Source organism: Engystomops pustulosus, chromosome 9 (genome assembly GCF_040894005.1).
Source record: "Engystomops pustulosus chromosome 9, aEngPut4.maternal, whole genome shotgun sequence".
NCBI lineage: Eukaryota > Metazoa > Chordata > Amphibia > Anura > Leptodactylidae > Engystomops > Engystomops pustulosus.
In genome coordinates, this window is record NC_092419.1 from 80,610,036 (window position 1) to 80,637,452 (window position 27,417).

At 43.4% G+C, this 27,417-nt stretch overlaps 1 long non-coding RNA gene across 1 annotated transcript; it reads left to right on the forward strand.

Annotated features, from left to right (window-relative positions):
- Positions 1-12,281: 12,281 nt before the first annotated feature.
- Positions 12,282-25,818, forward strand: LOC140076890 (uncharacterized). Its single transcript, XR_011849672.1, has 2 exons — positions 12,282-12,862; positions 13,982-25,818. It is a non-coding gene; the product is annotated as an uncharacterized lncRNA (long non-coding RNA).
- Positions 25,819-27,417: the final 1,599 nt, after the last annotated feature.

The following is a 27,417-nucleotide window of genomic DNA, read 5'->3' on the forward strand; positions in this document are numbered from 1 at the left end:
CTGGAGTCAGCCGGGGCCCGCAGTACCTGAGTGGCTGGCGGTTGCGGCCTAGGCACGCTAGTGTCACGGTGCTTGGTATGCAGAACCGGAGGGCTGTCCTACAGCCTGGCAGCTCTCCAGCAGGGTGGTGTTGGCAAGAAATGATGAGGGAGAGGCTGCTATAGCGGATCTCCCGGGGGCAACCCTTTGGTGTCTAGAGTATAAGTCTCTGTGTGGTGGACAGGGTGCCTGTGATGATGGTAGTTGTAGTAGCAGGGACCAGACGGAGGCAGAGGTTGAACAAAAACAACTTACAGTTCTTTATTGGAACCGACAGGAACCGCAGCAACGTGCCTTTAACAGAGTAGTGGATTGCTGAGATTTACTTGGAGGGAGCCACAGGAGGTAGATCGCCAGCCTGGATGCAGAGGGCAGGCTGGGAGGTAGCTGTGTCCTAATAGGAAGCTTCAGCTTGTCCTGGAGTGCTTCAGGTATCACCCTTGAAGGTAGGATGAAACCCCTTTCCTCTCTCTCTGTCTAAATCACTGCTTGGTCTGACTTGCTAGTCTTTCAGACTCACTTCTCTGACTGAACTGACTGTTGGAAATCTCCAACCGTCACTTTTTCTCAGCTCTTGGTCATGTGGTGGTTACTCCTCCAATTACATCCCAGCTTACAATACATTAGGATAACACATGTGATTGGATGACACATCTTACATCACATCAAAGAATTAACTCCTGCCTTGCCAGGCAGGATCTACCACTGCAGAGTTCATCTGTGTTATCTAGTGTTATGTAGTGACATGCTGTGAGGCTAGTCAGACCCTACACAGGCTGCAAGCTACATGGTGGGACGTATTTGCAAACACAGCTCTGCCTTGCATCGGCGAGGGTGTTGCAGATGCATCTCTTCCACCTGCTTTCAATCTGCGATTTCAGGACCTATGGAACACCTTGAAAGGTCCTGAAATGACTCATGTGTTTTGAGAGCAGGAACAGATGTTTGAGTATTTCATGAATGAAGAATATTAATTTTGGTGGTTGGTTTGGGTGACAATGCACCCCCTAGAAGGCTTGAGTACCAGACTACCATCCAAACTGTCTATATTATAATCCAGTACTGAGTGCCACAAAAGTGGTATGATCTCAAAAAAGTGTGTGCTACTTTGTTGGAAAAAGGCTGTGCACCATGGTGCGAAATCAAAGGCAGTTACATAGTTACATAGTTCATACGGTTGAAAAATGACACATGCCCTTCAAGTTCTACCTAGGAAGGAAAGGGATTGGATAAAGAAGGGATTTAGGGGAAGCAATTTTATATAACCGTCACCACAGGTCTGTGACCTAGCTTTCCCTCCTCCCACTTGGGCTTTGATGATCAGCAATTTTGATGGTTTGGGCTCTGCTCTGTTCTGACTTCATGGGACTACCCTTGTTCCCTGTTATACTTTTTGGTTTTACCGACCAGGTTTACTTCTGTCCTGGGCTTTGTGCAGGATTTCTATCTGACTCGTTTTGAGCATTTGAATTCGACCCATTTCTCCTATTTTCCAAGGACAGTAATCAGGTAGAGTTTTCAGGGCTACATTCTCATTTTATTCTTGTGAGGGTATTGCATCCACACATTTCTGTGTTGACCTGTGGCCGTATGTGGGTCTGGGTAACCAGACTCTGACCCACTTTGTTGTATGTATGTGTTTTTGTACACTTTTAAATGTTTTTAATCATGTATGTAGGATTTGTTGATCATTGTATATGAATTGTAATAAAGTTTATTGATTTTTCAGCCTTTACACACTTACTCTTTTTTCTCTTTTGGGTTTAATCTTGCTCTTTAGTGTGTTGGCTATTGATATATTTATCTCTGTGTATGAGATTACGCTTCACATTGTTTGGCTTAAATATAACCGTCACCACATATAACCGGCACCAGATTCGCCTTGCACCAGTCACTTGGCACCATACTAGTCATAAGGGAATCTCCAGAAGATTTTAGACAGCGGCACAGCAATAACAGAGATGAGTTATTTAAGAAATCTAGGGTGTAACCCATCTGCTCCAGGAGCCTTGTACACATTTATTTGGATCATGTCTACCTTCAGCCAGTCCAGGATATTACAGGATGCATGGCCCGCACCGGCAACACACACCTGATAGTCTTCCTTCTATTGTATGAACGGAGTATCTCCACCTTCTGTTGGTCTCAAGTCACAAAAACCCCATTTTCAAAATATAGGGGTCCAACCTGCTCTGACCCATTTTTTTGCATGTATATACTAAACTTAAACCATTTCTTTGGATTTGTTTTGTTATCTTTGGCCTCCTGTCTTTCAATTTGTATTTGGCTGATTTTATTTCCTTCTTACAGAACTTAGTAATCATCTTGTAATTATTGAAGGTTTCAGGTGACCCGTCAGATTTATATTTTTGAATGCCCTCTTTTTATCATTAATTGCCCTTTTAATTGTAGCTGTAAGCCACACGAGGGGACCCAGGATAGATTTGAATGTCTCCCATGTAACATTAGTATCATCATGTGACAGTATCTGATCCCAGTCTATATCCTGTAGAGCAGCCCTGAATTTCTGAAAATTATCCCTCTTAAAATTGAATGTTTTTTATTTTCCCACATGTTTTTCCTTTTTACAGTTTAAGAGTAAAATAATTATATTATGATCGCTGTTCCCAAGGGTCACTGACATTTTGGACAATTTCACCATTGTTAGAAATCACAAGGTCTAATAATGCATCACCTCTTATGGGATCTTCTACAAGCTGTGCCATAAAATTAAAATCCTGCAGAAAGTTGATTAAATGTCTCCCCTTCACATATGAAGAACCCTGACCCCAATTTATATTTGGAAAGTTTTAGCCAGCTCCATCTGTTTATATAGGTGACCCCCTATTTCCTCAGAGATTACACCAAAAATAGTTTTATCAAAGCTCTCCTGGCTTGGAATCTCCTCAATGTGCATTTCAATAGAAATATTGACCCCCCTGAAGCCCACCTTTTTTGCATTTATATTTTGACTCTTCATTTTATAACCCATATCTATTCAACTTTTCAGTACACAGAGATAAAGATTTCTTATCTGCAGGACAAATTGTACATTCTGTTGAAACTGTTTAATATTATGTGCCATGTACTGGGAAGCTGGAAAAAAATTTAAATGTGGTCGGATTGGGGAAAATACTGCAGTTAAGCTCGATGCTTGTTTTTACAGCTTTCACTGTGTGGTTCAGTTGACACCTCCCCTTTATTCAATTAAAGTACAAACACAGAGATAACAAATTTATGTAGTTTTTTTATATGTCTTAAAAACTTTTTTATACCCGTAACATTTTCATACTTTGATGGAAAGAATTGGATAAGAGATCTTTGCCATAGTCTTTTGATCCCTTTTTATTTAAATTTGTATTGGAGTAAAAGTGTAAATTTGGAGATTTGGATGTTTATTTTTGTTGCAGAGTTCAAGGTGGAGAATCGACAGAGACTGCAAGTGAAGCTACAGTGCAGAGCGAGGACTGCATGACTGCAGCAAGTGCAAGAGTGCTGATAAGTGCATAGTTTTATTAAAAACAAAATATAGTTTAGGAAAAAGACTTAGCCTGCTTAGTCCTCGTAGGAGCTGTACTATTATTGTATTGTTGTTGTATTAATTGCCAAGGGTTTTGTCCTATCCTATCCTAACTTATGAAAATGTACTAAATGAACAAGTTTATTCAAAACCTATACCATCCGTGTAAAAAATTATCTACCCCTCCCACAATTGCTCGTTGATTCACCAAATATACCGTAATTGATAATTAGATACAGATACTATCAGTATGTTACACTGCATTCAGCGTTGTTTAAGTCATAGATCACTATGCTATTTCACATACCTCACTTTAAAAAAAGAATTCATTGTAGTTTTTTCTACAAAATACCATTAACAATCTAATACATACCAAAGTGGGCAAAAAATGTTGAAATATATCATCCTGGAAGAGGTTGCAAAGCAATTTATATATCAGTGTTCAGTCCATCAAAGTACCCAACCACACATTAGTACATCAACAAGTTGAAATACTTCCTTAAAACATAAAATGATCTGAAGACCTCCTTAGATAGTTCTAAGATTAATGGTCATGACTTCAAAAGAAGATACAGCCCAACTAAACATCTGATTCTTGGTAAAAAAAAAAAGAAGGTGACATGCAAGCATATCCTATATTTTATGGTGCTGAAGCAACAAATGACTCAAAGGTCAAACTTAAAGACATTTCTAGAAAACAAATAAATAACCCATAGGCTTCAGGTTTTGGTTAAAATGATAGAAAAATAACATTCTAGTCTTTGTGGCTTTAGCTCCAATTCTTGGTTTCCAGTGCTTATTATACTGCTTAATGAGAAATGATACTGAAATACTGAAACAGTCAAAGAAGCAGGACCAGTCAATATGACCAACATGTTGACATCCACCCCTTTTGCCATATTTTTATTAAAAAAACTGAGTGGAGTGTCCCAACAGAGTACAAAAGGATCTTCAGGGCAGTTCAGCAATATGAAAGTTACCTGAGTCTATTACTTAGAGGTTGAAGAAAAGGTGGGTTCTCATTCTCACTAACTGATGCAATGGCAACTTGGCAGGTATTCTATGCTCCACTAAATTGAATAACTGAGTGTTTTACACTCAGCATAGGCCTCAGACACTCCAATAGACAGTGAATAGGAATTTCTAGGATAGACACGACTGCTCGACCTGCCACTCTATTCACTATTAAGAAAGGTTCTCCAGTTAGCTAGAGGTGATGTTTTTGTGATCGGTGGAGGTTCTAATAGTCAGACCCCCACCAATCAGCTTATCCCCCATTCTGTAGAAAGGAAAGAACTTGAAAAGTTTAAACAACCCTCTTAAGGGATGATATAGATGCAAACATATTTGTTTGTAAACCTGGGGCATATGTAAGTGCACATTTAGATGAGATAGTCTTGTGCTGCACCAGATTTTTTCCCAGTCTTCCAAAAACAAGTAAAAATCACATAATTGAAGATAAAGTTATATTTATTGGTTTTAAATCCAGCAAATACTGGATAGGATGCCGTGAGGTCATGGGGTCAAGTGTATGGGGGATGTATATACTCCGTATATACGTCAGCCGTATATACGTCCCCCACATGCTCGCGTGAATGTAGCAAAAGCTTGTATTAAAATTTAAGGTCTTCCAGTGTCTAAAATTACATATCAACTGAATCAAATTGTCTGGCTATATCCATTCTGTTAAAGAGGAATTTTAACTTAAGACTTTTATCCACTACCCACAGGATAGGAGATCATCAATCATATGACCCCTTTATAGAGGTTTCCTTCCTTCCTTCCTTCCTTTTTGTACAGCACTTTTGTCAGATGGCTTCCATGCGACACAAATTATGGAGCATGCCAACGGTTGATCCGACTGATTGGGACCGAGCGCCGTATTTAACACGCCCTATGTTAAAGGTGTACCACAAAAAAGATGGTAAACTCTGTCTAGCCAGTGTGGGGAAGTGACAGATTCATGATTTCTGGCACACCAAGCATAATACATGGACAATGCAGTTTTAGTGAACTGTCCGACTGTGTAAATGTACCTTAGTACAGTCTGTGTATTGCGTAAACATTTTAGGACTTTGGTGGGCCAGTCTTACGCGGAGTACAAATCTCCTCAGCTATAACTAGCACATGCAGTGTCTTAACAATATTGGTGTGGTTTTTCACATCCATGGTTCAGTGATTACCACAGAGGCCTCACAAAGCCATTGTTTTTAATGGGTGTTTTCACACTGGCTATTTTTTTCACTGATCACTCTATTCTGTGAAAAAAATTATGAAACGTCCCTTCTTTTTCACTGATGTAGATAACAGAAGGAAATGGAAGTCTATGGTCCGCAAAAAGACTGATGAAATATCAGTTTTTTTCATTGATGTGGCTGCGAAACCAGGTGTTTATGCTTTTAAAGCAATGTTAAATAGTGATGAGCGAGTATACTCGTCCGAGCTTGATGCTCGGTCGAGTATTAGCATACTCGGACCGGCTCGTTGCTCGGACGAGTATTTGCCCTGCTCGATAACGAGCATTTAATTAAAAAAAAAAGTGAAGAAAAGTAAAAAGATACACATAAAACATTTAATTTAATTGTTTAATTGAAAAAAACAGTGAAAGAACACAGTGCAGAATAGATTGCAGATGTTCGCGAACATCTGCGATCTGTTCCGGAGACACGCGTGCAGAACGGTGTTCTCCGCAATAGTATTTGAAGAACAATATGTGTGAAGAACACATTGCAGATGTTTTGCAACATCTGCAAGTTGTTCTCTACACATATTGTTCTTCAAATACTATTGCGGAGAACACTGTTCTGCACGGGTGTCTCCGGAGCAGATCGCAGGTGTCCCGGAGACACGCGTGCAGAACGGTGTTCTCCGCAATAGTATTTGAAGAACAACTTGCAGATGTTTCCAAACATCTGCAAGTTGTTCTTCACACATATTGTTCTTCAAATACTATTGCGGAGAACACCGTTCTGCACGCGTGTCTCCGGAACAGATCGCAGATGTTCCCAAACATCTGCAATCTGTTCTGCACTGTGTTCTTTCACTGTGCTTGTTAAGTTTGTCATTTTACTGAAAAATGCTCGGGTCTCCCATTGATTTCAATGGGGCTCGTTACTCGAAACGAGCACTCGAGCATCGGGAAATGTTCGGCTCGAGTAACGAGCACCCGAGCATTTTAGTGCTCGCTCATCTCTAATGTTAAACCTTCATTCTTTTTTTGTGGACACAAAACAAAACAAAACAATAGCATCAAGGAGACAAAACACAACTGATTCGCAATGGAAGCACAGAACAGATGCCAATGTAAAATTAGCCTAATTCACATTACCTGGCTCCATGTCGTGAGTCCCAGGGATGGGCAGCTGCAGCCTGTGTGTGCCTGTGAGTCTCCTTTCCTTTACAATCATTTTGTTCCCTGACTTCTATTCATGTGCATTGAGCAGGCAGGGGAGGGAAGGGGAGGTTGTAAAGTAAATGTAAATTTTTACAAAGTCTACTGCATCAGGTTTTATAATGGCAATTTGCATATACTCCAGAATGTTATAAAGGTGATAACTAAATGGCTCAGGGAACAAAACATAGAGATTTTGGGTCCATGGCCTGGAAACTCCCCAGATCTTAATCCCATTGAGAACTTGTGGTCAATCATCAAGAGACGGGTGGACAAACAAAAACCAACAAATTGTGACCAAATGCAAGCATTGATTGTGCAAGAATGGACTGCTATCAGTCAGAATTTGGTCCAGAAGTTGATTGAGAGCTGCCAGGGAGAATTGCAGAGGTCCTGAAGAAGAAGGGTCAACACTGCAAATATTCACTTACTGCATAAACTCATTCTAACTCTCAATAAAAGCTTTTGTTACTCATAATATGATTGCACTTGTATTTCTGTATGTGATAAAAACATCTGACAAACACACATAAAAACCAGAGGGCAACAGATCGTGTGAAAATATAATATTTGTGTCATTCTCCAAACTTATGGCCATGACTGTACACAGGCACGCACAGGTTGCAGCTACCTCTACTCGGGACCCACCACATGCTACTGGACTCCGGCTATTGGAACCAGATACCAGGTAAAAATGAAATTCCTAGTGAAAGGTTTGCATTGCACATGATTAGTGATTAGCGGACCTGCTCAGGTTCCTGTTTTGCCAAATTTGGGCCCCCTAGTAGTCACAGTGAGCCCCCTTCCTCCTGGTCATGCTGGAGTGTCCTCCCCCTGGCACAGCACAGGCTGTCCTCATGTGCAGGAGCTCAGGATGGATGAGGAGCTGCTGATGGCTTCCAGCACAAGAAAAAGGTACAAAATAAAAGGGCATCACATTTACACACACACAGTGCACCTCATTACACCCCTGTAATGTGTACCATACCTCCCAACATTTGTGAAAAGAAAAGAGGGACAAAATGGCGGCACGCCCCCAATCACTCCCTGGCCACGCCCCAAATTTTAGCCATATTAAAATAATAAAAATCATCTCAATAAAAAAAAAAAAAAAAATTATCCTCATTGGGATTTGAACCCAGAACCTGCAGTGTCCATGTACAATAATAACACAGCGCCTCAACCCACTGAGCTCTGTGATTAACAAGGTGGAGAATTTTGGTAACTAAGAACTATGACCATATACTGCCTTGGTATATAGGGAGGGATCTTCTCAGATTATTGTAATTATTGAGACTATTATTATTATTATGGAGATTATTATTATTATTATTATTATTATTATTATTATTATTAGTATTGAGATGATTATTATTATTTTTACCATTATTAATAATCATCTCCATAATAATAAAAATAATAAAATTTATAATAATAATAATAATAGTCTCAATAATTACAATAATAATCTCTGAGAAGATCCCTCTCTATATATCAGTGCATTAGTCTGTGTCACAGTGTAAATGGCAGATAACATGTCTTAGTTACCAGAAATCCTCAGCTCTGTATCTCTGGGCTTATAGCTCAGTTAGTTAAGCTTCTGTCTATGGTGCAGAGGGTCCCAGGTTCAAATCTCATCCTGGGCAAAACTTTATGTAATTTAATTATATAAATAGCTTGTGTCTGGGGAAGCCCTGGAGACCATATATGGACAGATGCTGATCTGACCTGATGACGTGGTCCCTGCTCTCTCTGCTAAGCCGACACTTCTCTGAAAAGGATTCCCTGCCCGATGTCTGCTCTGGGGAACCCTAGGAGATGCAGTCACCATATATGGACAGATGCTGATCTGAAGCTGATGATGTGGTCCCTGCTCTCTCCTAACCTGACACTTCTCTGAAAAGGATTCCCTCCCGATGTCTGTAGAAGCCATTCTGTACTGTGAGTTCAGGCTTTCAAAGTATTTACTATGGGGACACAGCGCCGGGACACAGCGGGACCTGGGGGGAAAATCCGTGACAATCTCATAGCTGCCCGTGACGCGGGGCAGAGGTACAAAAAACGGGAAAGTCCCGTCAAAATCGGGACGGTTGGGAGCTATGGCAATGTAATGCTGGATGAATTTTTTTTATCCAGAATTACAAAAACATATTCTTAATAATGAGTACTTATGCACTACTTGTAATAAGAGCTTGAATAATATATATATTCATTACTACAATGTATATGACCCACGAGGCAACCAAGCCTTCCTGTACATCATATTCATGTGCTATGTACTATTGTATAAATGAATAAAAATGTAAGTTATAAAAAATATACATATTTGTATACTGAATCATGTGAGTTACATTTCCCCACATTAATACACTCATATACACACAAACCAATTATCTACTTATATACATACACATACAGTTCATGCACACACATTTATGCACAGATATACACACATTTACATACAGTATATATACTTCTTATACACACCCACAGTGTTTAGACATCAACTACACACATATAGTATATACACATCACATATAGACACATAATATTAATATAAAATACCATATACAGACATACAGCAAATACACACATACATAGAGTATATACACACCACACATACATGCAGTATACATACACCATATATACATACATACATACACAGGTGTGTAACAACACCGGTAGCAGCCATAGCGGCTGCTATGGGGCCCACAGTGTTAGGGGGCCCTGGTATCTGACTTAACAGACTAAAGAATGGTGAATGTGTACTATTATATACATATTATGCTGCATATTGTACATCACAATAGTCAGGACATCGGATAAAAAATGTCAGGTGACGACAGGACTAGGGATCTTTGATATCTAGCTTCCTGCCATCTACTTCCCCAATGGGGTCTGCAGTTACCGAGACAGATATGTGGCCTAAACCGCCTGGGATAAGAAGACTGTCTGGCGAAGGGGTAAGGGGGGCCCCATTCAAAAGTCTGCTATGGGGCCCAGCCTCTTCTAGTTACGCCCCTATACATACAGCATATACACACACCATACACACACATACTGCATATACACATCACATGTACACTCACATACAGCAGCACATACAGTCATACAGCATATATAGACACGCATACAGAGTGTATATAGTAGATGGCAGATAAGAGATTCCAGTCCTATTTTGGTCTGCTGTCCCCTCCCCGACATTTCTTATTTGAGCTGCTGACGGCGGTGTGTGCTGTGGATAATGTGCATTGTTATATATGTATAATCCTGTACAATGTGCAGCATAACATGTGTATAATGGTGCACATCCTCTGTTCTTTAGTGTCAGGCCGAATGCAGGGGCCCCCTGACGCTGCGGGCCCCATAGCAACTACTATGGCTAGTTAGGCCCCTGGTTACGTGTCCTTATGTCTTAATAGCAGGGGTAGCATTTTCATAGTGTAAAACATCCTCGGGAATCTCACCATTTTTTCCTTTTAAATAGAGATAAAGGTAATTCCATCAAATTTTATATTTTGGGAACATATTTTAAACCATATAATTTTGTAGTGTCATCATTTACCGGTATGTTTATTCCCAAGTATATAAAACTTTCCTTTAACTTCGCTTTACCTTCCCTTTTACCTTTTTTTATCATTTTACTCATTATTATTCCAGCTTGTGTCTTGTTCCCATGTGTTTTTCTCCAAATATCCCCATCTTCTAAATTTTTTTATCCATTTTGATTTTGGGTGATTATAGCGCCATCTGTTCATGAAAATTACTTGAATCAAATCAATGTCATTTCTTCTTGGGAATCCAAATCTGTAATAAAAAATTGGAAATCCTATGTTAAAGTTGCCTCCTTTTCTGTCCCCAGAAGTTTTGTACCAGTGGAGAGATTTTTTTTTAAATATTTGACACATATATTTGGATGGGACACTCACCAATACAGAACTCCAAAACTTTAATTAGTGCAAGGGCAGGTACTGGACGCGACATGCGGCTAGGCGATGGGCCGTTTCACTCTGTGAAGCGCTTTATTCATTAATATTTAGCAATGAAGACCCCCCATTAATATATATGTAACCCTGCACCAAATCAATAATAAAAGTAACAGAGCAGCAGGCCCTCACCAATCCATATGTAGCCAGCAGTGTCCCAGTTATTAATGTGTAGTATAGGACCCCCTCTTAATACAGTTGATATAGTTAATAAATACCATGTTCTCCCCAGTTATAAATATACTGTGTAACAGACCCCAATTGTCCAGCAGTCTTCTATTATTATATGGTCCAGGAGCCCAGACCCCCCCCCCCCTAGTAATGTACTGTCCAGCTGCAGCCATTTAAAAAAATAAACTCATTACTTACCTCCAGTCTGCCTCCAGCGTTGGCTTCACAGGCGCACTGCACATGTGCAATGTCAGGGTTCGGGATCAGTGAACCCTCTGGACCGCGGAGGGAGATGGTACTAACTGATACCTAGGACCGGAATCTAAGTGGCACCCGGTCTTCACCAGAGCCCGCCGCAAAGCGGGATAGTCTTGCTGCGGCGGGGTACCACCAGGTTGTTCCACAGCTGCGACTAGCCTGCGGTGGCAGCCAAGATGGAGGTACCTTCACAGGAGACAGAGTCGTCGTCAGGCTTGAGCGGAAAGTCAGGGCAGGCTGCAGGGATACTTAAGTCAGAGTCCAAATCCGAGATCAGCAACGGGAGGTCAAAGCAGAAGGGAACGGGAACACAGAACCACGGAACTGGAACGCAGGAACACTGGAGCAGGATCATGGGAACGAAACGCAGGAACAGAAAACAGGAACAGGAACTCGGGGACACTGGGACAATCGCAAGAGGCCTTTCACAATGGCATGAAGCTCAAAGATCCAGTAGGGAATCCTGGGAACAGCCAGCCTTTAAGGAAACCTGTAAGTGCCAACGCCAATCAGCGGTGCGCTGGCCCTTTAAATTTTCGAGTGCCGCCGCGCACGCGCACCCTAGGGGGCGGGGATGCATGCGTGGGCCAGGCTGGACAGGAGCAGGTGCTTGGAGAGGTGAGTTCAGGGCGGGAAGACGGGCAGTGCCATGAAGAGCAGCACGAGTGTGCCCAAGATCCGTGACATGGATCGTGGGGGCACCCGTGACATGCAAGTTGTTGATGGGTGTTAGGAATCAGGGCTGGGACACACAATTCTTGGAGTGGGCAGAGCGTACAGGGGTCAGGAGTTGGGGCTGGATGACTGCCTGGACGAGCTGCCCTACCGTGTTGACAAATGTTTTACAATCAAATAAAGGAGGATTTTTTAGGAGTGCTGAGTGATGAGACCCCCACAGATCACAAGAATGGGAGGGTCCATCGGAGGTACCTGGGGCCCTCGTCGCTTCCCAAGATTAATGAAGCAGATGGCCGTGCATGACATGCGCAGCCGTCTGTTGGAGGTACCTGGGACCCTGTCAGACCTCCATTCTCATGATTTGTGGGGATCTCATTACTGTAGATAGGGCCTAACTTGCTTGGTGGGAAAACCTCTTTAACAGAAATTCCTTTATTTTGATATTTTTTATCACTAAATGCTTCACTGAAAAGCTTCATATTAAAATAACTGGTAGCATTTGAAGATTATGAAGTCACAATCACCTAGAACCAACCAATCAGAAGCAAGATTAGGCAGCCACATTCTACTGATATTGACCAATGAGGAGCCAGATAAAGAAGTCACTAACCAATCAGGAGCAAGATAGAGCAGTCCCGCCCACTGGGTATAAAAGCCAGTGCACTCAGGCAGTAGGTTCAGTCCAGCCAGAGGTGTTAAAGCTTGAAGACCCAATGACCCGATGACCTGATGACCTGAAGTCCCGAAGATGTCTAGAGGAGCAACAGAAAAAGACAGAGAAGACATCAGCTAAAAAGCGAAAATACTTCAGACTCAGAGGTCAGTGACAATTTTTTGTTTTTTTAAAGTTTTTTCTGTTCTTATAAGGCCATTAGAAGGAGGGATTATAGTGGGACACTGCTGCTACATATGTGGGATAGGACACAGTTCAGCTGCCACTGGTGGACAATGGGTAAGAACAGAGTCTCTTTGCCAGGTGTTGATAGGGTAGGAACACTGTCCTGGTGTCTGTGGGGATCGGTGGGTAGGGGTACAATGTCGGTAAAGCCAATATAGGGCTGGGCTTCTGAAGGTACCAGACTACAAACTTTAACATAAATGACTTTATTTTGATGTTATTTACCACTAAATGCTTCACTGACAAGCTCACTGGGGGAGATTTATCAGAAGTGTTCTAGAACTGTTCTAGTTGCCCATGACAACCAATCAGCCAAATTCAACTGATGTTGCCCAGTTAGAAGCAAGATGATGAGGTCACAATCACCTGGAACCAACCAATTAGACGCATGATTATGCAGCCACATTCTACTGATATTGGCCAGTGAGGTGCAAGGGCAATTTGGTGCACTCATTCACCCATCTATAAAGGTCCATGGGGAATTTAGTGTAAAACAGTCTCAGGTGGGATGTCCAGTTGCAGGCTAGCAATTATTAGGAAATTGTGAGTATAAATGGTGGGAGGTTATGGTAATGCTCATGTAGTAATAATATATTTTAAGGCTACATTCACACGAACGTATGGGGGATGTTTATACACTTCTATGGGCTCACGGCCCTTTACGGGAGTGGTACAGTGCAGCATACGTGCGGCACCGTACCGCTCCATAGCCCTAGAATGATAGGACATGTCTTTTCTTTTTACGTATTTTTACGTGCCCTGTATATTCTCCTATGGAGAAGGGCGGGGGTGAGTGGCGCTCATCCCCTGCTGCTCTCCGCAGCGCCGATGTATTTACACGAACGTCCGATGACCCCTCCCCTCTCCATAGCAATGCATGGCTTATGGGCCGTAACACTGGGAAAGATGGGACATGTCCTTTCTTTTTCCTGTGTATGGAACAGTGCGGTGCTGCAAGTGTGGGAGGGGGTTTGCCCAAAACACATATGTGTTTCCCATGAAACGCAAAAGTTTAGATCTTCTATATCATTCATTCACAGATCTTTGCCGATGCCCTGTGCTACGATGTGCTGTAAAGTATGAAAGGAGAGTTTACAGAATCCTCACCTCCCATATGAAGAAAGCTACTTTTATCACTGAGACCCAAATATGGCCTTCTAGACTACACTCATCGCAGAAGACCTGCACAAGACCTTGAAGACTCCCCTCATCACTGAGGACCTGCACAAAGACCTTGAAGACTCCCCTCATCACTGAAGACCTGCACAAAGACCTTGAAGACTCCTCTCATCACTGAAGACCTTGAAGACTCCTCTCATCACTGAAGACCTTGAAGACTCCCCTCATCACTGAAGACCTTGAAGACTACCCTCATCACTGAAGACCTGCACAAGACCTTCAAGACTCCCCTCATCTCCGAAGACCTGCACAAGACCTTCAAGACTCCCCGCATCACTGAAGACCTGCACAAGACCTTCAAGACTCCCCTCATCACTGAAGACCTGCACAAGACCTTCTAGACTCCCCTCATCACTGAGGACCTGCACAAGACCTTCAAGACTCCCCACATCACTAAAGACCTGCAAACCTCAATTTGATCCTCAGAGTTCTTCTACACTCTTGACGCCAGACTCCTGAGCCTCTGCAATGGACCCAAGGGAAACCATGGACTCAAATTCTGCAGTAATGCTTCTCCACTCAACGATGATGACAGCAAAAGACATAAGTATTATTAGAGATTACCCTACTTAAATCATGCCCTGTCACCAAGGTGTTCTCAGCTACTGGTTGTGCCATATTCTCTTTGGGAATGATCTGAAACTCATATTCATCAGAACCCCAATGTGTGGCACTTAAAGGTGGGATGTGAGGTTAGAGAAGAAGATGGAGGGCAAGGAGAGTTGGGCTTCAGTTATATTCAGGATAGAGGTGGCACAGCACTTGCACCTGAGAATTCCTCTATACTGGTGGCTCTGTAGATTACCTGGTGGATTTGGTACATGTGCAAATGGTTTTATATGACAACATTCTTACACAGCAGATAAATTGTTATGTAATAGTATTTTCATGAAGTTTTCCAGATCTGAACATTAATTACCTTACATATGATGGATAGGCCATAAATGTCGACTTGTTGGGGGTCAAAAACATATCACTGCACTGATAGTGTCGGACCCCAAAAAATTGCCTTTATTCCAACAAAAAAAGGTCATCAATGTTTATTTCAGGAAAGGCACCTTATAGGGGACTACGTAAAATAATTTAAGATGTATTTACAAAGATGACTAAAATGTTAATTTAGTTAAGTCCACAGGTTTAGAAACGCTTTGCTAGATAATTAGTTCTAACATTGTGTAATGTAGTACACAAAAATGTAATCTGTAGTACAGGATGGAGACAACCGTCTGCGGCTCCGGCTCGACTGCCCCTTTCTTTGAGTGGCCCCTCAATGTTCTGGAATTGGGTGGAGGACATTGTCTTCATTAGAATGGGCCTCCCTGTGGTGCTGGAGTCCACTACGCTAGTGGTTGGGGATTTCACCAGAACTTAGGCTGCGGTCACGAATTCCGCTCGTGTTTGGTTCATAACTCGGCACTAGTGCACAATCATGGGCCAATCGTATGTATGCTTTTCCTGGGAAATGCCTGCGATCGATAACCATACCCCGGGGTGTTGCATTTGAACAATATAAAACTCCGGGGCCTGGTTAACAATCGTATGTGTTCCCTGGAAACGCATATGAGATTGAGCCGAGGCCAGCCCCCTGTGTGCTAACGTCGTGTTATGAACGCAACACTAGTGGAATGTGTGACCGCGGCCTAACGGTTGTAGTGGACGAGGTGAAATAGCACCTTAGGGGCGAACTGTATTTACAACAATATATGACTAAAATGGTCATTAGATGTGTTCCCAGATTTAAGAACATTTTGCTAAATGATACATTTTTACATTGTGTAATGGACTAGAACAAAATATAATATGTAGTACAGGATGGAGACAACCGTCTGCAGCTCCGGCTCGACTGCCCCTTTCTTTGAGTGGCCCATCAATGTTCTGGAATTGGGTGGAGGACATTGTCTCCATTAGAATGGGCCTCCCTGTGGTGCTGGAGTCCACTACGCTAGTGGTTGGGGATTTCACCAGAACTTAGGCTGTGGTCACACATTCCGCTCGTGTTTGGTTCATAACTCGGCACTAGTGCACAATCGTGGGCCAATCGTATGTATGCTTTTCCTGGGAAATGCCTGCGATCGATAACCATACCCCGGGGTGTTGCATTTGAACAATACAAAACTCCGGGCCGGGTTAACAATCGTATACGTTCCCTGGAAACGCATATGAGATTGAGCCGAGGCCATCCCCCTGTGTGCTCATGTCGCATTATGAACGCAACACTAGTGGCATGTGTGACCGCGGCCTAACGGTTGTAGTGGACGAGGTGAAATAGCACCTTAGGGGCGAACTGTATTTTCAACAATATATGACTAAAATGGTCATTTAGTGAATTAGATGTGTTCCCAGATTTAAGAACATTTTTCTAAATTATAAATGTTTACATTGTGTAATGGACTAGACCAAAATGTAATATGTAGTACAGGATGGAGACAACCGTCTGCGGCTCCGGCTCGACTGCCCCTTTCTTTGAGTGGCTCCTCAATGTTCTGGAATTGGGTGGAGGACATTGTCTCCATTAGAATGGGCCTCCCTGTGGTGCTGGAGTCCACTACTCTAGTGGTTGGGGATTTCACCAGAACTTAGGCTGCAGTCACGCGTTCCGCTCATGTTTGGTTCATAACTCGGTACTAGTGCACAATAGTGGGCCAATCGTATGTGCTTTTCCTGGGAAATGCCTGCGATCGACAACCATACCCTGGGGTGTTGCATTTGAACAATACAAAACTCTGGGGCCTGATTTATAATCGTATACGTTCCCTGGAAACGCATATGAGATTGAGCCGAGGCCAGCCCCCTGTGTGCTAACGTCGTGTTATGAACGCAACACTAGTGGAATGTGTGACCGCGGCCTAACGGTTGTAGTGGACGAGGTGAAATAGCACCTTAGGGGCGAACTGTATTTTCAACAATATATGACTAAAATGGTCATTTAGTGAATTAGATGTGTTCCCAGATTTAAGAACATTTTGCTAAATTATAAATGTTTACATTGTGTAATGGACTAGACCAAAATGTAATCTGTAGTACAGGATGGAGACAACCGTCTGCAGCTCCGGCTCGACTGCCCCTTTCTTTGAGTGGCCCCTCAATGTTCTGGAATTGGGCGGAGGACATTGTCTCCATTAGAATGGGCCTCCCTGTGGTGCTGGAGTCCACTACGCTAGTGGTTGGGGATTTCACCAGAACTTAGGCTGTGGCCACACGTTCTGCTCGTGTTTGGTTCATAACTCGGCACTAGTGCACAATCGTGGGCCAATTGTATGTATGCTTTTCCTGGAAAATGCCTGCAATCGATAATCATACCCCGGGGTGTTGCATTTGAACAATACAAAACTCCGGGGCCTGGTTAACAATCGTATGTGTTCCCTGGAAACGCATGTGAGATTGAGCCGAGGCCACCCCCCTGTGTGCTAACGTCGTGTTATGAACGCAACACTAGTGGAATGTGTGACCGCGGCCTAACGGTTGTAGTGGACGAGGTGAAATAGCACCTTAGGGGCGAACTGTATTTACAAGAATATATGACTAAATTGATCATTTAGTGAATTAGATGTGTTCCCAGATTTAAGAACACTTTGCTAAATTATAAATGTTTACATTGTGTAATGGACTAGACCAAAATGTAATCTGTAGTACAGGATGGAGACAACCGTCTGCGGCTCCGGCTCGACTGCCTCTTTCTTTGAGTGGCCCCTCAATGTTCTGGAATTGGGTGGAGGACATTGTCTCCATTAGAATGGGCCTCCCTGTGGTGCTGGAGTCCACTACGCTAGAGGTTGGGGATTTCACCAGAACTTAGGCTGTGGCCACACGTTCTGCTCGTGTTTGGTTCATAACTCGGCACTAGTGCACAATCGTGGGCCAATCGTATGTATGTTTTTCCTGGGAAATGCCTGCAATCGATAATCATACCCCGGGGTGTTGCATTTGAACAATACAAAACTCCGGGGCCTGGTTAACAATCGTATGTGTTCCCTGGAAACGCATGTGAGATTGAGCCAAGGCCATCCCCCTGTGTGCTAACGTCGTGTTATGAACGCAACACTAGTGGAATGTGTGACCGCGGCCTAACGGTTGTAGTGGACGAGGTGAAATAGCACCTTAGGGGCGAACTGTATTTACAACAATATATGACTAAATTGATCATTTAGTGAATTAGATGTGTTCCCAGATTTAAGAACATTTTGCTAAATTATACATTTTTACATTGTGTAATGGACTAGACCAAAATGTAATCTGTAGTACAGGATGAAGACAACCGTCTGCGGCTCCGGCTCGACTGCCCCTTTCTTTGAGTGGCCCCTCAATGTTATGGAATTGGGCGGAGGACATTGTCTTCATTAGAATGGGCCTCCCTGTGGTGCTGGAGTCCACTACTCTAGTGGTTGGGGATTTCACCAGAACTTAGGCTGTGGTCACACGTTCCACTCGTGTTTGGTTCATAACTCGGCACTAGTGCACAATCATGGGCCAATCATATATGCTTTTCCTGGGAAATGCCTGCGATCGATAACCATACCCCGGGGTGTTGCATTTGAACAATACAAAACTCTGGGGCCTGGTTAACAATCGTATGTGTTCCCTGGAAACGCATATAATATTAAGCCGAGGCCATCCCCCTGTGTGCTAACGTCGTGTTATGAACGCAACACTAGTGGAATGTGTGACCGCGGCCTAACGGTTGTAGTGGACGAGGTGAAATAGCACCTTAGGGACGAACTGTATTTACAACAATATATGACTAAAATGGTCATTTAGAGAATTAGATGCGTTCCCAGATTTAAGAACATTTTGCTAAATTATACATTTTTACATTGTGTAATGGACTAGACCAAAATGTAATCTGTAGTACAGGATGGAGACAACCGTCTGCGGCTTCAGCTCCACTGCCCCTTTCTTTGAGTGGCCCCTCAATGTTCTGGAATTGGGTGGAGGACATTGTCTCCATTAGAATGGGCCTCCCTGTGGTGCTGGAATCCACTACGCTAGTGGTTGGGGATTTCACCAGAACTTAGGCTGTGGCCACACGTTCTGCTCGTGTTTGGTTCATAACTCGGCACTAGTGCACAATCATGGGCCAATCGTATGTATGCTTTTCCTGGGAAATGCCTGCAATCGATAATCATACCCCGGGGTGTTGCATTTGAACAATACAAAACTCCGGGGCCTGGTTAACAATCGTATGTGTTCCCTGGAAACGCATGTGAGATTGAGCCAAGGCCATCCCCCTGTGTGCTAACGTCGTGTTATGAACGCAACACTAGTGGAATGTGTGACCGCGGCCTAACGGTTGTAGTGGACGAGGTGAAATAGCACCTTAGGGGCGAACTGTATTTTCAACAATATATGACTAAAATGGTCATTTAGTGAATTAGATGTGTTCCCAGATTTAAGAACATTTTGCTAAATTATAAATGTTTACATTGTGTAATGGACTAGACCAAAATGTAATCTGTAGTACAGGATGGAGACAACCGTCTGCAGCTCCGGCTCGACTGCCCCTTTCTTTGAGTGGCCCCTCAATGTTCTGGAATTGGGCGGAGGACATTGTCTCCATTAGAATGGGCCTCCCTGTGGTGCTGGAGTCCACTACGCTAGTGGTTGGGGATTTCACCAGAACTTAGGCTGTGGCCACACGTTCTGCTCGTGTTTGGTTCATAACTCGGCACTAGTGCACAATCGTGGGCCAATTGTATGTATGCTTTTCCTGGAAAATGCCTGCAATCGATAATCATACCCCGGGGTGTTGCATTTGAACAATACAAAACTCCGGGGCCTGGTTAACAATCGTATGTGTTCCCTGGAAACGCATGTGAGATTGAGCCGAGGCCACCCCCCTGTGTGCTAACGTCGTGTTATGAACGCAACACTAGTGGAATGTGTGACCGCGGCCTAACGGTTGTAGTGGACGAGGTGAAATAGCACCTTAGGGGCGAACTGTATTTACAAGAATATATGACTAAATTGATCATTTAGTGAATTAGATGTGTTCCCAGATTTAAGAACACTTTGCTAAATTATAAATGTTTACATTGTGTAATGGACTAGACCAAAATGTAATCTGTAGTACAGGATGGAGACAACCGTCTGCGGCTCCGGCTCGACTGCCTCTTTCTTTGAGTGGCCCCTCAATGTTCTGGAATTGGGTGGAGGACATTGTCTCCATTAGAATGGGCCTCCCTGTGGTGCTGGAGTCCACTACGCTAGAGGTTGGGGATTTCACCAGAACTTAGGCTGTGGCCACACGTTCTGCTCGTGTTTGGTTCATAACTCGGCACTAGTGCACAATCGTGGGCCAATCGTATGTATGTTTTTCCTGGGAAATGCCTGCAATCGATAATCATACCCCGGGGTGTTGCATTTGAACAATACAAAACTCCGGGGCCTGGTTAACAATCGTATGTGTTCCCTGGAAACGCATGTGAGATTGAGCCAAGGCCATCCCCCTGTGTGCTAACGTCGTGTTATGAACGCAACACTAGTGGAATGTGTGACCGCGGCCTAACGGTTGTAGTGGACGAGGTGAAATAGCACCTTAGGGGCGAACTGTATTTACAACAATATATGACTAAATTGATCATTTAGTGAATTAGATGTGTTCCCAGATTTAAGAACATTTTGCTAAATTATACATTTTTACATTGTGTAATGGACTAGACCAAAATGTAATCTGTAGTACAGGATGAAGACAACCGTCTGCGGCTCCGGCTCGACTGCCCCTTTCTTTGAGTGGCCCCTCAATGTTATGGAATTGGGCGGAGGACATTGTCTTCATTAGAATGGGCCTCCCTGTGGTGCTGGAGTCCACTACTCTAGTGGTTGGGGATTTCACCAGAACTTAGGCTGTGGTCACACGTTCCACTCGTGTTTGGTTCATAACTCGGCACTAGTGCACAATCATGGGCCAATCATATATGCTTTTCCTGGGAAATGCCTGCGATCGATAACCATACCCCGGGGTGTTGCATTTGAACAATACAAAACTCTGGGGCCTGGTTAACAATCGTATGTGTTCCCTGGAAACGCATATAATATTAAGCCGAGGCCATCCCCCTGTGTGCTAACGTCGTGTTATGAACGCAACACTAGTGGAATGTGTGACCGCGGCCTAACGGTTGTAGTGGACGAGGTGAAATAGCACCTTAGGGACGAACTGTATTTACAACAATATATGACTAAAATGGTCATTTAGAGAATTAGATGCGTTCCCAGATTTAAGAACATTTTGCTAAATTATACATTTTTACATTGTGTAATGGACTAGACCAAAATGTAATCTGTAGTACAGGATGGAGACAACCGTCTGCGGCTTCAGCTCCACTGCCCCTTTCTTTGAGTGGCCCCTCAATGTTCTGGAATTGGGTGGAGGACATTGTCTCCATTAGAATGGGCCTCCCTGTGGTGCTGGAATCCACTACGCTAGTGGTTGGGGATTTCACCAGAACTTAGGCTGTGGCCACACGTTCTGCTCGTGTTTGGTTCATAACTCGGCACTAGTGCACAATCATGGGCCAATCGTATGTATGCTTTTCCTGGGAAATGCCTGCAATCGATAATCATACCCCGGGGTGTTGCATTTGAACAATACAAAACTCCGGGGCCTGGTTAACAATCGTATGTGTTCCCTGGAAACGCATGTGAGATTGAGCCAAGGCCATCCCCCTGTGTGCTAACGTCGTGTTATGAACGCAACACTAGTGGAATGTGTGACCGCGGCCTAACGGTTGTAGTGGACGGGGTGAAATAGCACCTTAGGGGCGAACTGAATTTACAACAATATATCACTAAATTGATCATTTAGTGAATTAGATGTGTTCCCAGATTTAAGAACATTTTGCTAAATTATAAATGTTTACATTGTGTAATGGACTAGACCAAAATGTAATCTGTAGTACAGGATGGAGACAACCGTCTGCGGCTCCGGCTCGACTGCCTCTTTCTTTGAGTGGCCCCTCAATGTTATGGAATTGGGTGGAGGACATTGTCTCCATTAGAATGGGCCTCCCTGTGGTGCTGGAGTCCACTACGCTAGTGGTTGAAGATTTCACCAGAACTTAGGCTGTGGCCAAACGTTCTGCTCATGTTTGGTTCATAACTCGGCACTAGTGCACAATCATGGGCCAATCGTATGTGCTTTTCCTGGGAAATGCCTGCAATCGATAATCATACCCCGGGGTGTTGCATTTGAACAATACAAAACTCCGGGGCCTGGTTAACAATCGTATGTGTTCCCTGGAAACGCATGTGAGATTGAGCCAAGGCCATCCCCCTGTGTGCTAACGTCGTGTTATGAACGCAACTCTAGTGGAATGTGTGACCGCGGCCTAACGGTTGTAGTGGACGGGGTGAAATAGCACCTTAGGGGCGAACTGTATTTACAACAATATATGACTAAATTGATCATTTAGTGAATTAGATGTGTTCCCAGATTTAAGAACATTTTGCTAAATTATACATTTTTACATTGTGTAATGGACTAGACCAAAATGTAATATGTAGTACAGGATGAAGACAACCGTTTGCGGCTCCGGCTCGACTGCCCCTTTCTTTGAGTGGCCCCTCAATGCTATGGAATTGGGCGGAGGACATTGTCTTCATTAGAATGGGCCTCCCTGTGGTGCTGGAGTCCACTACTCTAGTGGTTGGGGATTTCACCAGAACTTAGGCTGTGGTCACACGTTCCGCTCGTGTTTGGTTCATAACTCGGCACTAGTGCACAATTGTGGGCCAATCATATATGCTTTTCCTGGGAAATGCCTGCGATCGATAACCATACCCCGGGGTGTTGCATTTGAACAATACAAAACTCCGGGGCCTGGTTAACAATCGTATGTGTTCCCTGGAAACGCATGTGAGATTGAGCCAAGGCCATCCCCCTGTGTGCTAACGTCGTGTTATGAACGCAACACTAGTGGAATGTGTGACCGCGGCCTAACGGTTGTAGTGGACGGGGTGAAATAGCACCTTAGGGGCGAACTGAATTTACAACAATATATCACTAAATTGATCATTTAGTGAATTAGATGTGTTCCCAGATTTAAGAACATTTTGCTAAATTATAAATGTTTACATTGTGTAATGGACTAGACCAAAATGTAATCTGTAGTACAGGATGGAGACAACCGTCTGCGGCTCCGGCTCGACTGCCTCTTTCTTTGAGTGGCCCCTCAATGTTATGGAATTGGGTGGAGGACATTGTCTCCATTAGAATGGGCCTCCCTGTGGTGCTGGAGTCCACTACGCTAGTGGTTGGGGATTTCACCAGAACTTAGGCTGTGGCCAAACGTTCTGCTCATGTTTGGTTCATAACTCGGCACTAGTGCACAATCATGGGCCAATCGTATGTGCTTTTCCTGGGAAATGCCTGCAATCGATAATCATACCCCGGGGTGTTGCATTTGAACAATACAAAACTCCGGGGCCTGGTTAACAATCGTATGTGTTCCCTGGAAACGCATGTGAGATTGAGCCAAGGCCATCCCCCTGTGTGCTAACGTCGTGTTATGAACGCAACTCTAGTGGAATGTGTGACCGCGGCCTAACGGTTGTAGTGGACGGGGTGAAATAGCACCTTAGGGGCGAACTGTATTTACAACAATATATGACTAAATTGATCATTTAGTGAATTAGATGTGTTCCCAGATTTAAGAACATTTTGCTAAATTATACATTTTTACATTGTGTAATGGACTAGACCAAAATGTAATATGTAGTACAGGATGAAGACAACCGTTTGCGGCTCCGGCTCGACTGCCCCTTTCTTTGAGTGGCCCCTCAATGCTATGGAATTGGGCGGAGGACATTGTCTTCATTAGAATGGGCCTCCCTGTGGTGCTGGAGTCCACTACTCTAGTGGTTGGGGATTTCACCAGAACTTAGGCTGTGGTCACACGTTCCGCTCGTGTTTGGTTCATAACTCGGCACTAGTGCACAATTGTGGGCCAATCATATATGCTTTTCCTGGGAAATGCCTGCGATCGATAACCATACCCCGGGGTGTTGCATTTGAACAATACAAAACTCTGGGGCCTGGTTAACAATCGTATGTGTTCCCTGGAAACGCATATAAGATTGAGCCGAGGCCATCCCCCTGTGTGCTAACGTCGTGTTATGAACGCAACACTAGTGGAATGTGTGACCGCGGCCTAACGGTTGTAGTGGACGAGGTGAAATAGCACCTTAGGGGCGAACTGTATTTACAACAATATATGACTAAAATGGTCATTTAGAGAATTAGATGTGTTTCCAGATTTAAGAACATTTTGCTAAATTATACATTTTTACATTGTGTAATGGACTAGGCTAAAATGTAATCTGTAGTACGGAATGAAGACAACCGTCTGCAGCTCCGGCTCGACTGCCCCTTTCTTTGAGTGGCCCCTCAATGTTATGGAATTGGGCGGAGGACATTGTCTTCATTAGAATGGGCCTCCCTGTGGTGCTGGAGTCCACTACACTAGTGGTTGGGGATTTCACCAGAACTTAGGCTGTGGTCACACGTTCTGCTCGTGTTTGGTTCATAACTCGGCACTAGTGCACAATCATGGGCCAATCGTATGTGCTTTTCCTGGGAAATGCCTGCGATCGATAACCATACCCCGGGGTGTTGCATTTGAACAATATAAAACTCCGGGGCCTGGTTAACAATCGTATGTGTTCCCTGGAAACGCATATGAGATTGAGCCGAGGCCAGCCCCCTGTGTGCTAACGTCGTGTTATGAACGCAACACTAGTGGAATGTTCGGTTTTTAAATGCGGCGGTTTTTCCGAATCTGTCGGGTTTTCGCTTGGCCACACCCCCCCCCGATTTCCGTCGCATGCATGCCAGCGCCGATGCGCCACTATCCGATCGCGTGCGCCAAAATCCCGGGGCAATTCAGGTACAATCGGCGCAAATCGGAAATATACGGGTAACTTGTCGGGAAAACGCGAATCGGGCCCTTAGTAAATGACCCCCACTGTCTTCATTAGAATGGGCCTCCCTGTGGTGCTGGAGTCCACTACTCTAGTGGTTGGGGATTTCACCAGAACTTAGGCTTCATTCAAACTGCCGTTGTGGGGACGTATATACGGCCAAAAGGTTACGGCAAAAACATACTCCCCATAAACAGCAATAGCAGCCCGGCAGCAGTATGGTTCTGCATATGTGTAGCACTGTACTTCACCGTAAATGGGACAAAGATAGAACATGTTCTATGTTCCCTGTTTGTACGGTCGTGTATCTCTATGGAGAATGAAGTGGTGAGCTGCGCCCAACCTGCTTCCTCTCCTGCGCGCTTCCCGTATGCTCGCCCGGCTTCGCTCATACAACCATATGTCAGTGTATATGAAGCCTAACGGTTGTAGTGGAAGCGGTGAATTAGCACCTCAGGGGCAAACTGTATTTATAACAATATTAGTCTAAAATGGGAATTTAGTTAATTGTATATATGGAGAAGGGAATGAAACCACCAGACTGATTGACTTAGATGAAATTTGAACCCCGATTCTTAGTGGACAGGGTCTGATTTGAGTGATGGTAATCTCTATACAATGCTGTGGGATATGTTGTTATCCTATAAATGAATGATATAATTATTTATAATCAACTCATGTTTGTAGGCGTTGGTTTTTGATTATTATTGACTTGAAAAGTTACAAAATTGTTAAATAAATGAGTATAAATTATGAAATAAAACTCAATTTTCACTTTTGTATCTGATCACATTTTTGTACACACTTTATACTACTGCACTCATTTCATTTGTTGAATGTAGGATTTCCAGGTCACTACCTCTTGGAGTACTCTTGGTTAGGTGAAGCAGGACATACAGTCAATAGACAAGACAATATCAGGGATGGACATACTCAATATACCCAATCCATAGGGCACATAGAGTGGATACAAAATCAACAAACACTTTTCCTCAAAACAGTATCTGATAGCTGCAAACATTCTTTATTCCCATAACAATTGGGAGGAATGGGAAATTCCAATCATTACTATTAATAAACCACCTTTCTTCAACAACAATTAAAAATCTGGTGTATTATCGGCATCCAGCTGTCCAGATATAGGACAATAACTACACAAAAACCGTCCTCTTCCCCAACTTCTACTAGCTCATAACATCTCCCCACAACTTCCTCTACCTAAAATACCTTCCTTATGTACTTCGGTAATAGAATGTACTTATGGCCATTAATAACCACAGAACTAATCTCATCCCCAGTATCCCCCTCCACAGAATTTAGAATATCTCATCCCTAAATTTTCTTTTGCAACCTTCACAGACAGAGGCCATCCTGTATACAGGAGATTCTCCAAAATGACCATTTACGGTTGATAAAAGATATAAAAGAGAACTTTAATTTACCCGACCATCTTATCCCACACACCGCAGGACACTTACATAGAGAAACAAGAGGGACAGCACCTACAGAAGGTCTGGAGACAACCTGCTCCATTGTGGCAGGAATAGGGTCAGTTACAGAACCTTTGTTCAAATACAGGCAGTCCCCTACTTAAGAACACTCGACTTAAATACGACCCCTAGTTACAAACGGACCTCTGGATATTGGTAATTTATTGTACTTTAGTCCTAGGCTACAACAATCAGCTGTAACAGTTATTACATGTGTCTGTAATGAAGATTTATTATTAATCCTGATTCTTATGACAACCCAACATTTTTAAAATCCAATTGTCACAGAGACCAAAAAAGTTCTGGCTGGGATTACAATGATAAAATATACAGTTCCGACTTACATACAAATTCAACTTAAGAACAAACCTACAGACCCTATCTTGTATGTAACCCGGGGACTGCCTGTACTTAGATTGGGTACTACGTCCCCTCCTAAAAGACATATCGTCATACATAAAAGACACCAATGCATTTTTCATAGCTTTAGAAAACATCGAATGCCAGGAAAGTTTTTAACTGGCATCAATTGATGTCAAAAGCTTTTATATATACGAATATACGACAACAATTAGGTGTCCTTGCAAACAAGGGTAAGGATTTGGCGTTTGTGGATTTTGTGGGTGAGGATTGGAAGTGTGTGTTAATGCACAAAGGGGGCGATTTATCAGAAGTGTCTGAGAGCAGAACTGTTCTAGTTGCCCATGGCAACCAATCAGAGCTCAGCTTTGATTTCCCTACAGCTGTTTATAAAGTGAAAGCTAAACTCTGATTGGTTTTCAAGGTCAACTAGAGCAGTTTTACCTCAGACACTTCTCATAAATCTTCCCCACTGCCTTCACCTTTAACGACAATTGGTATGTCCAGGTAAATGGACGCTCCAGTAGCAGGTGCTT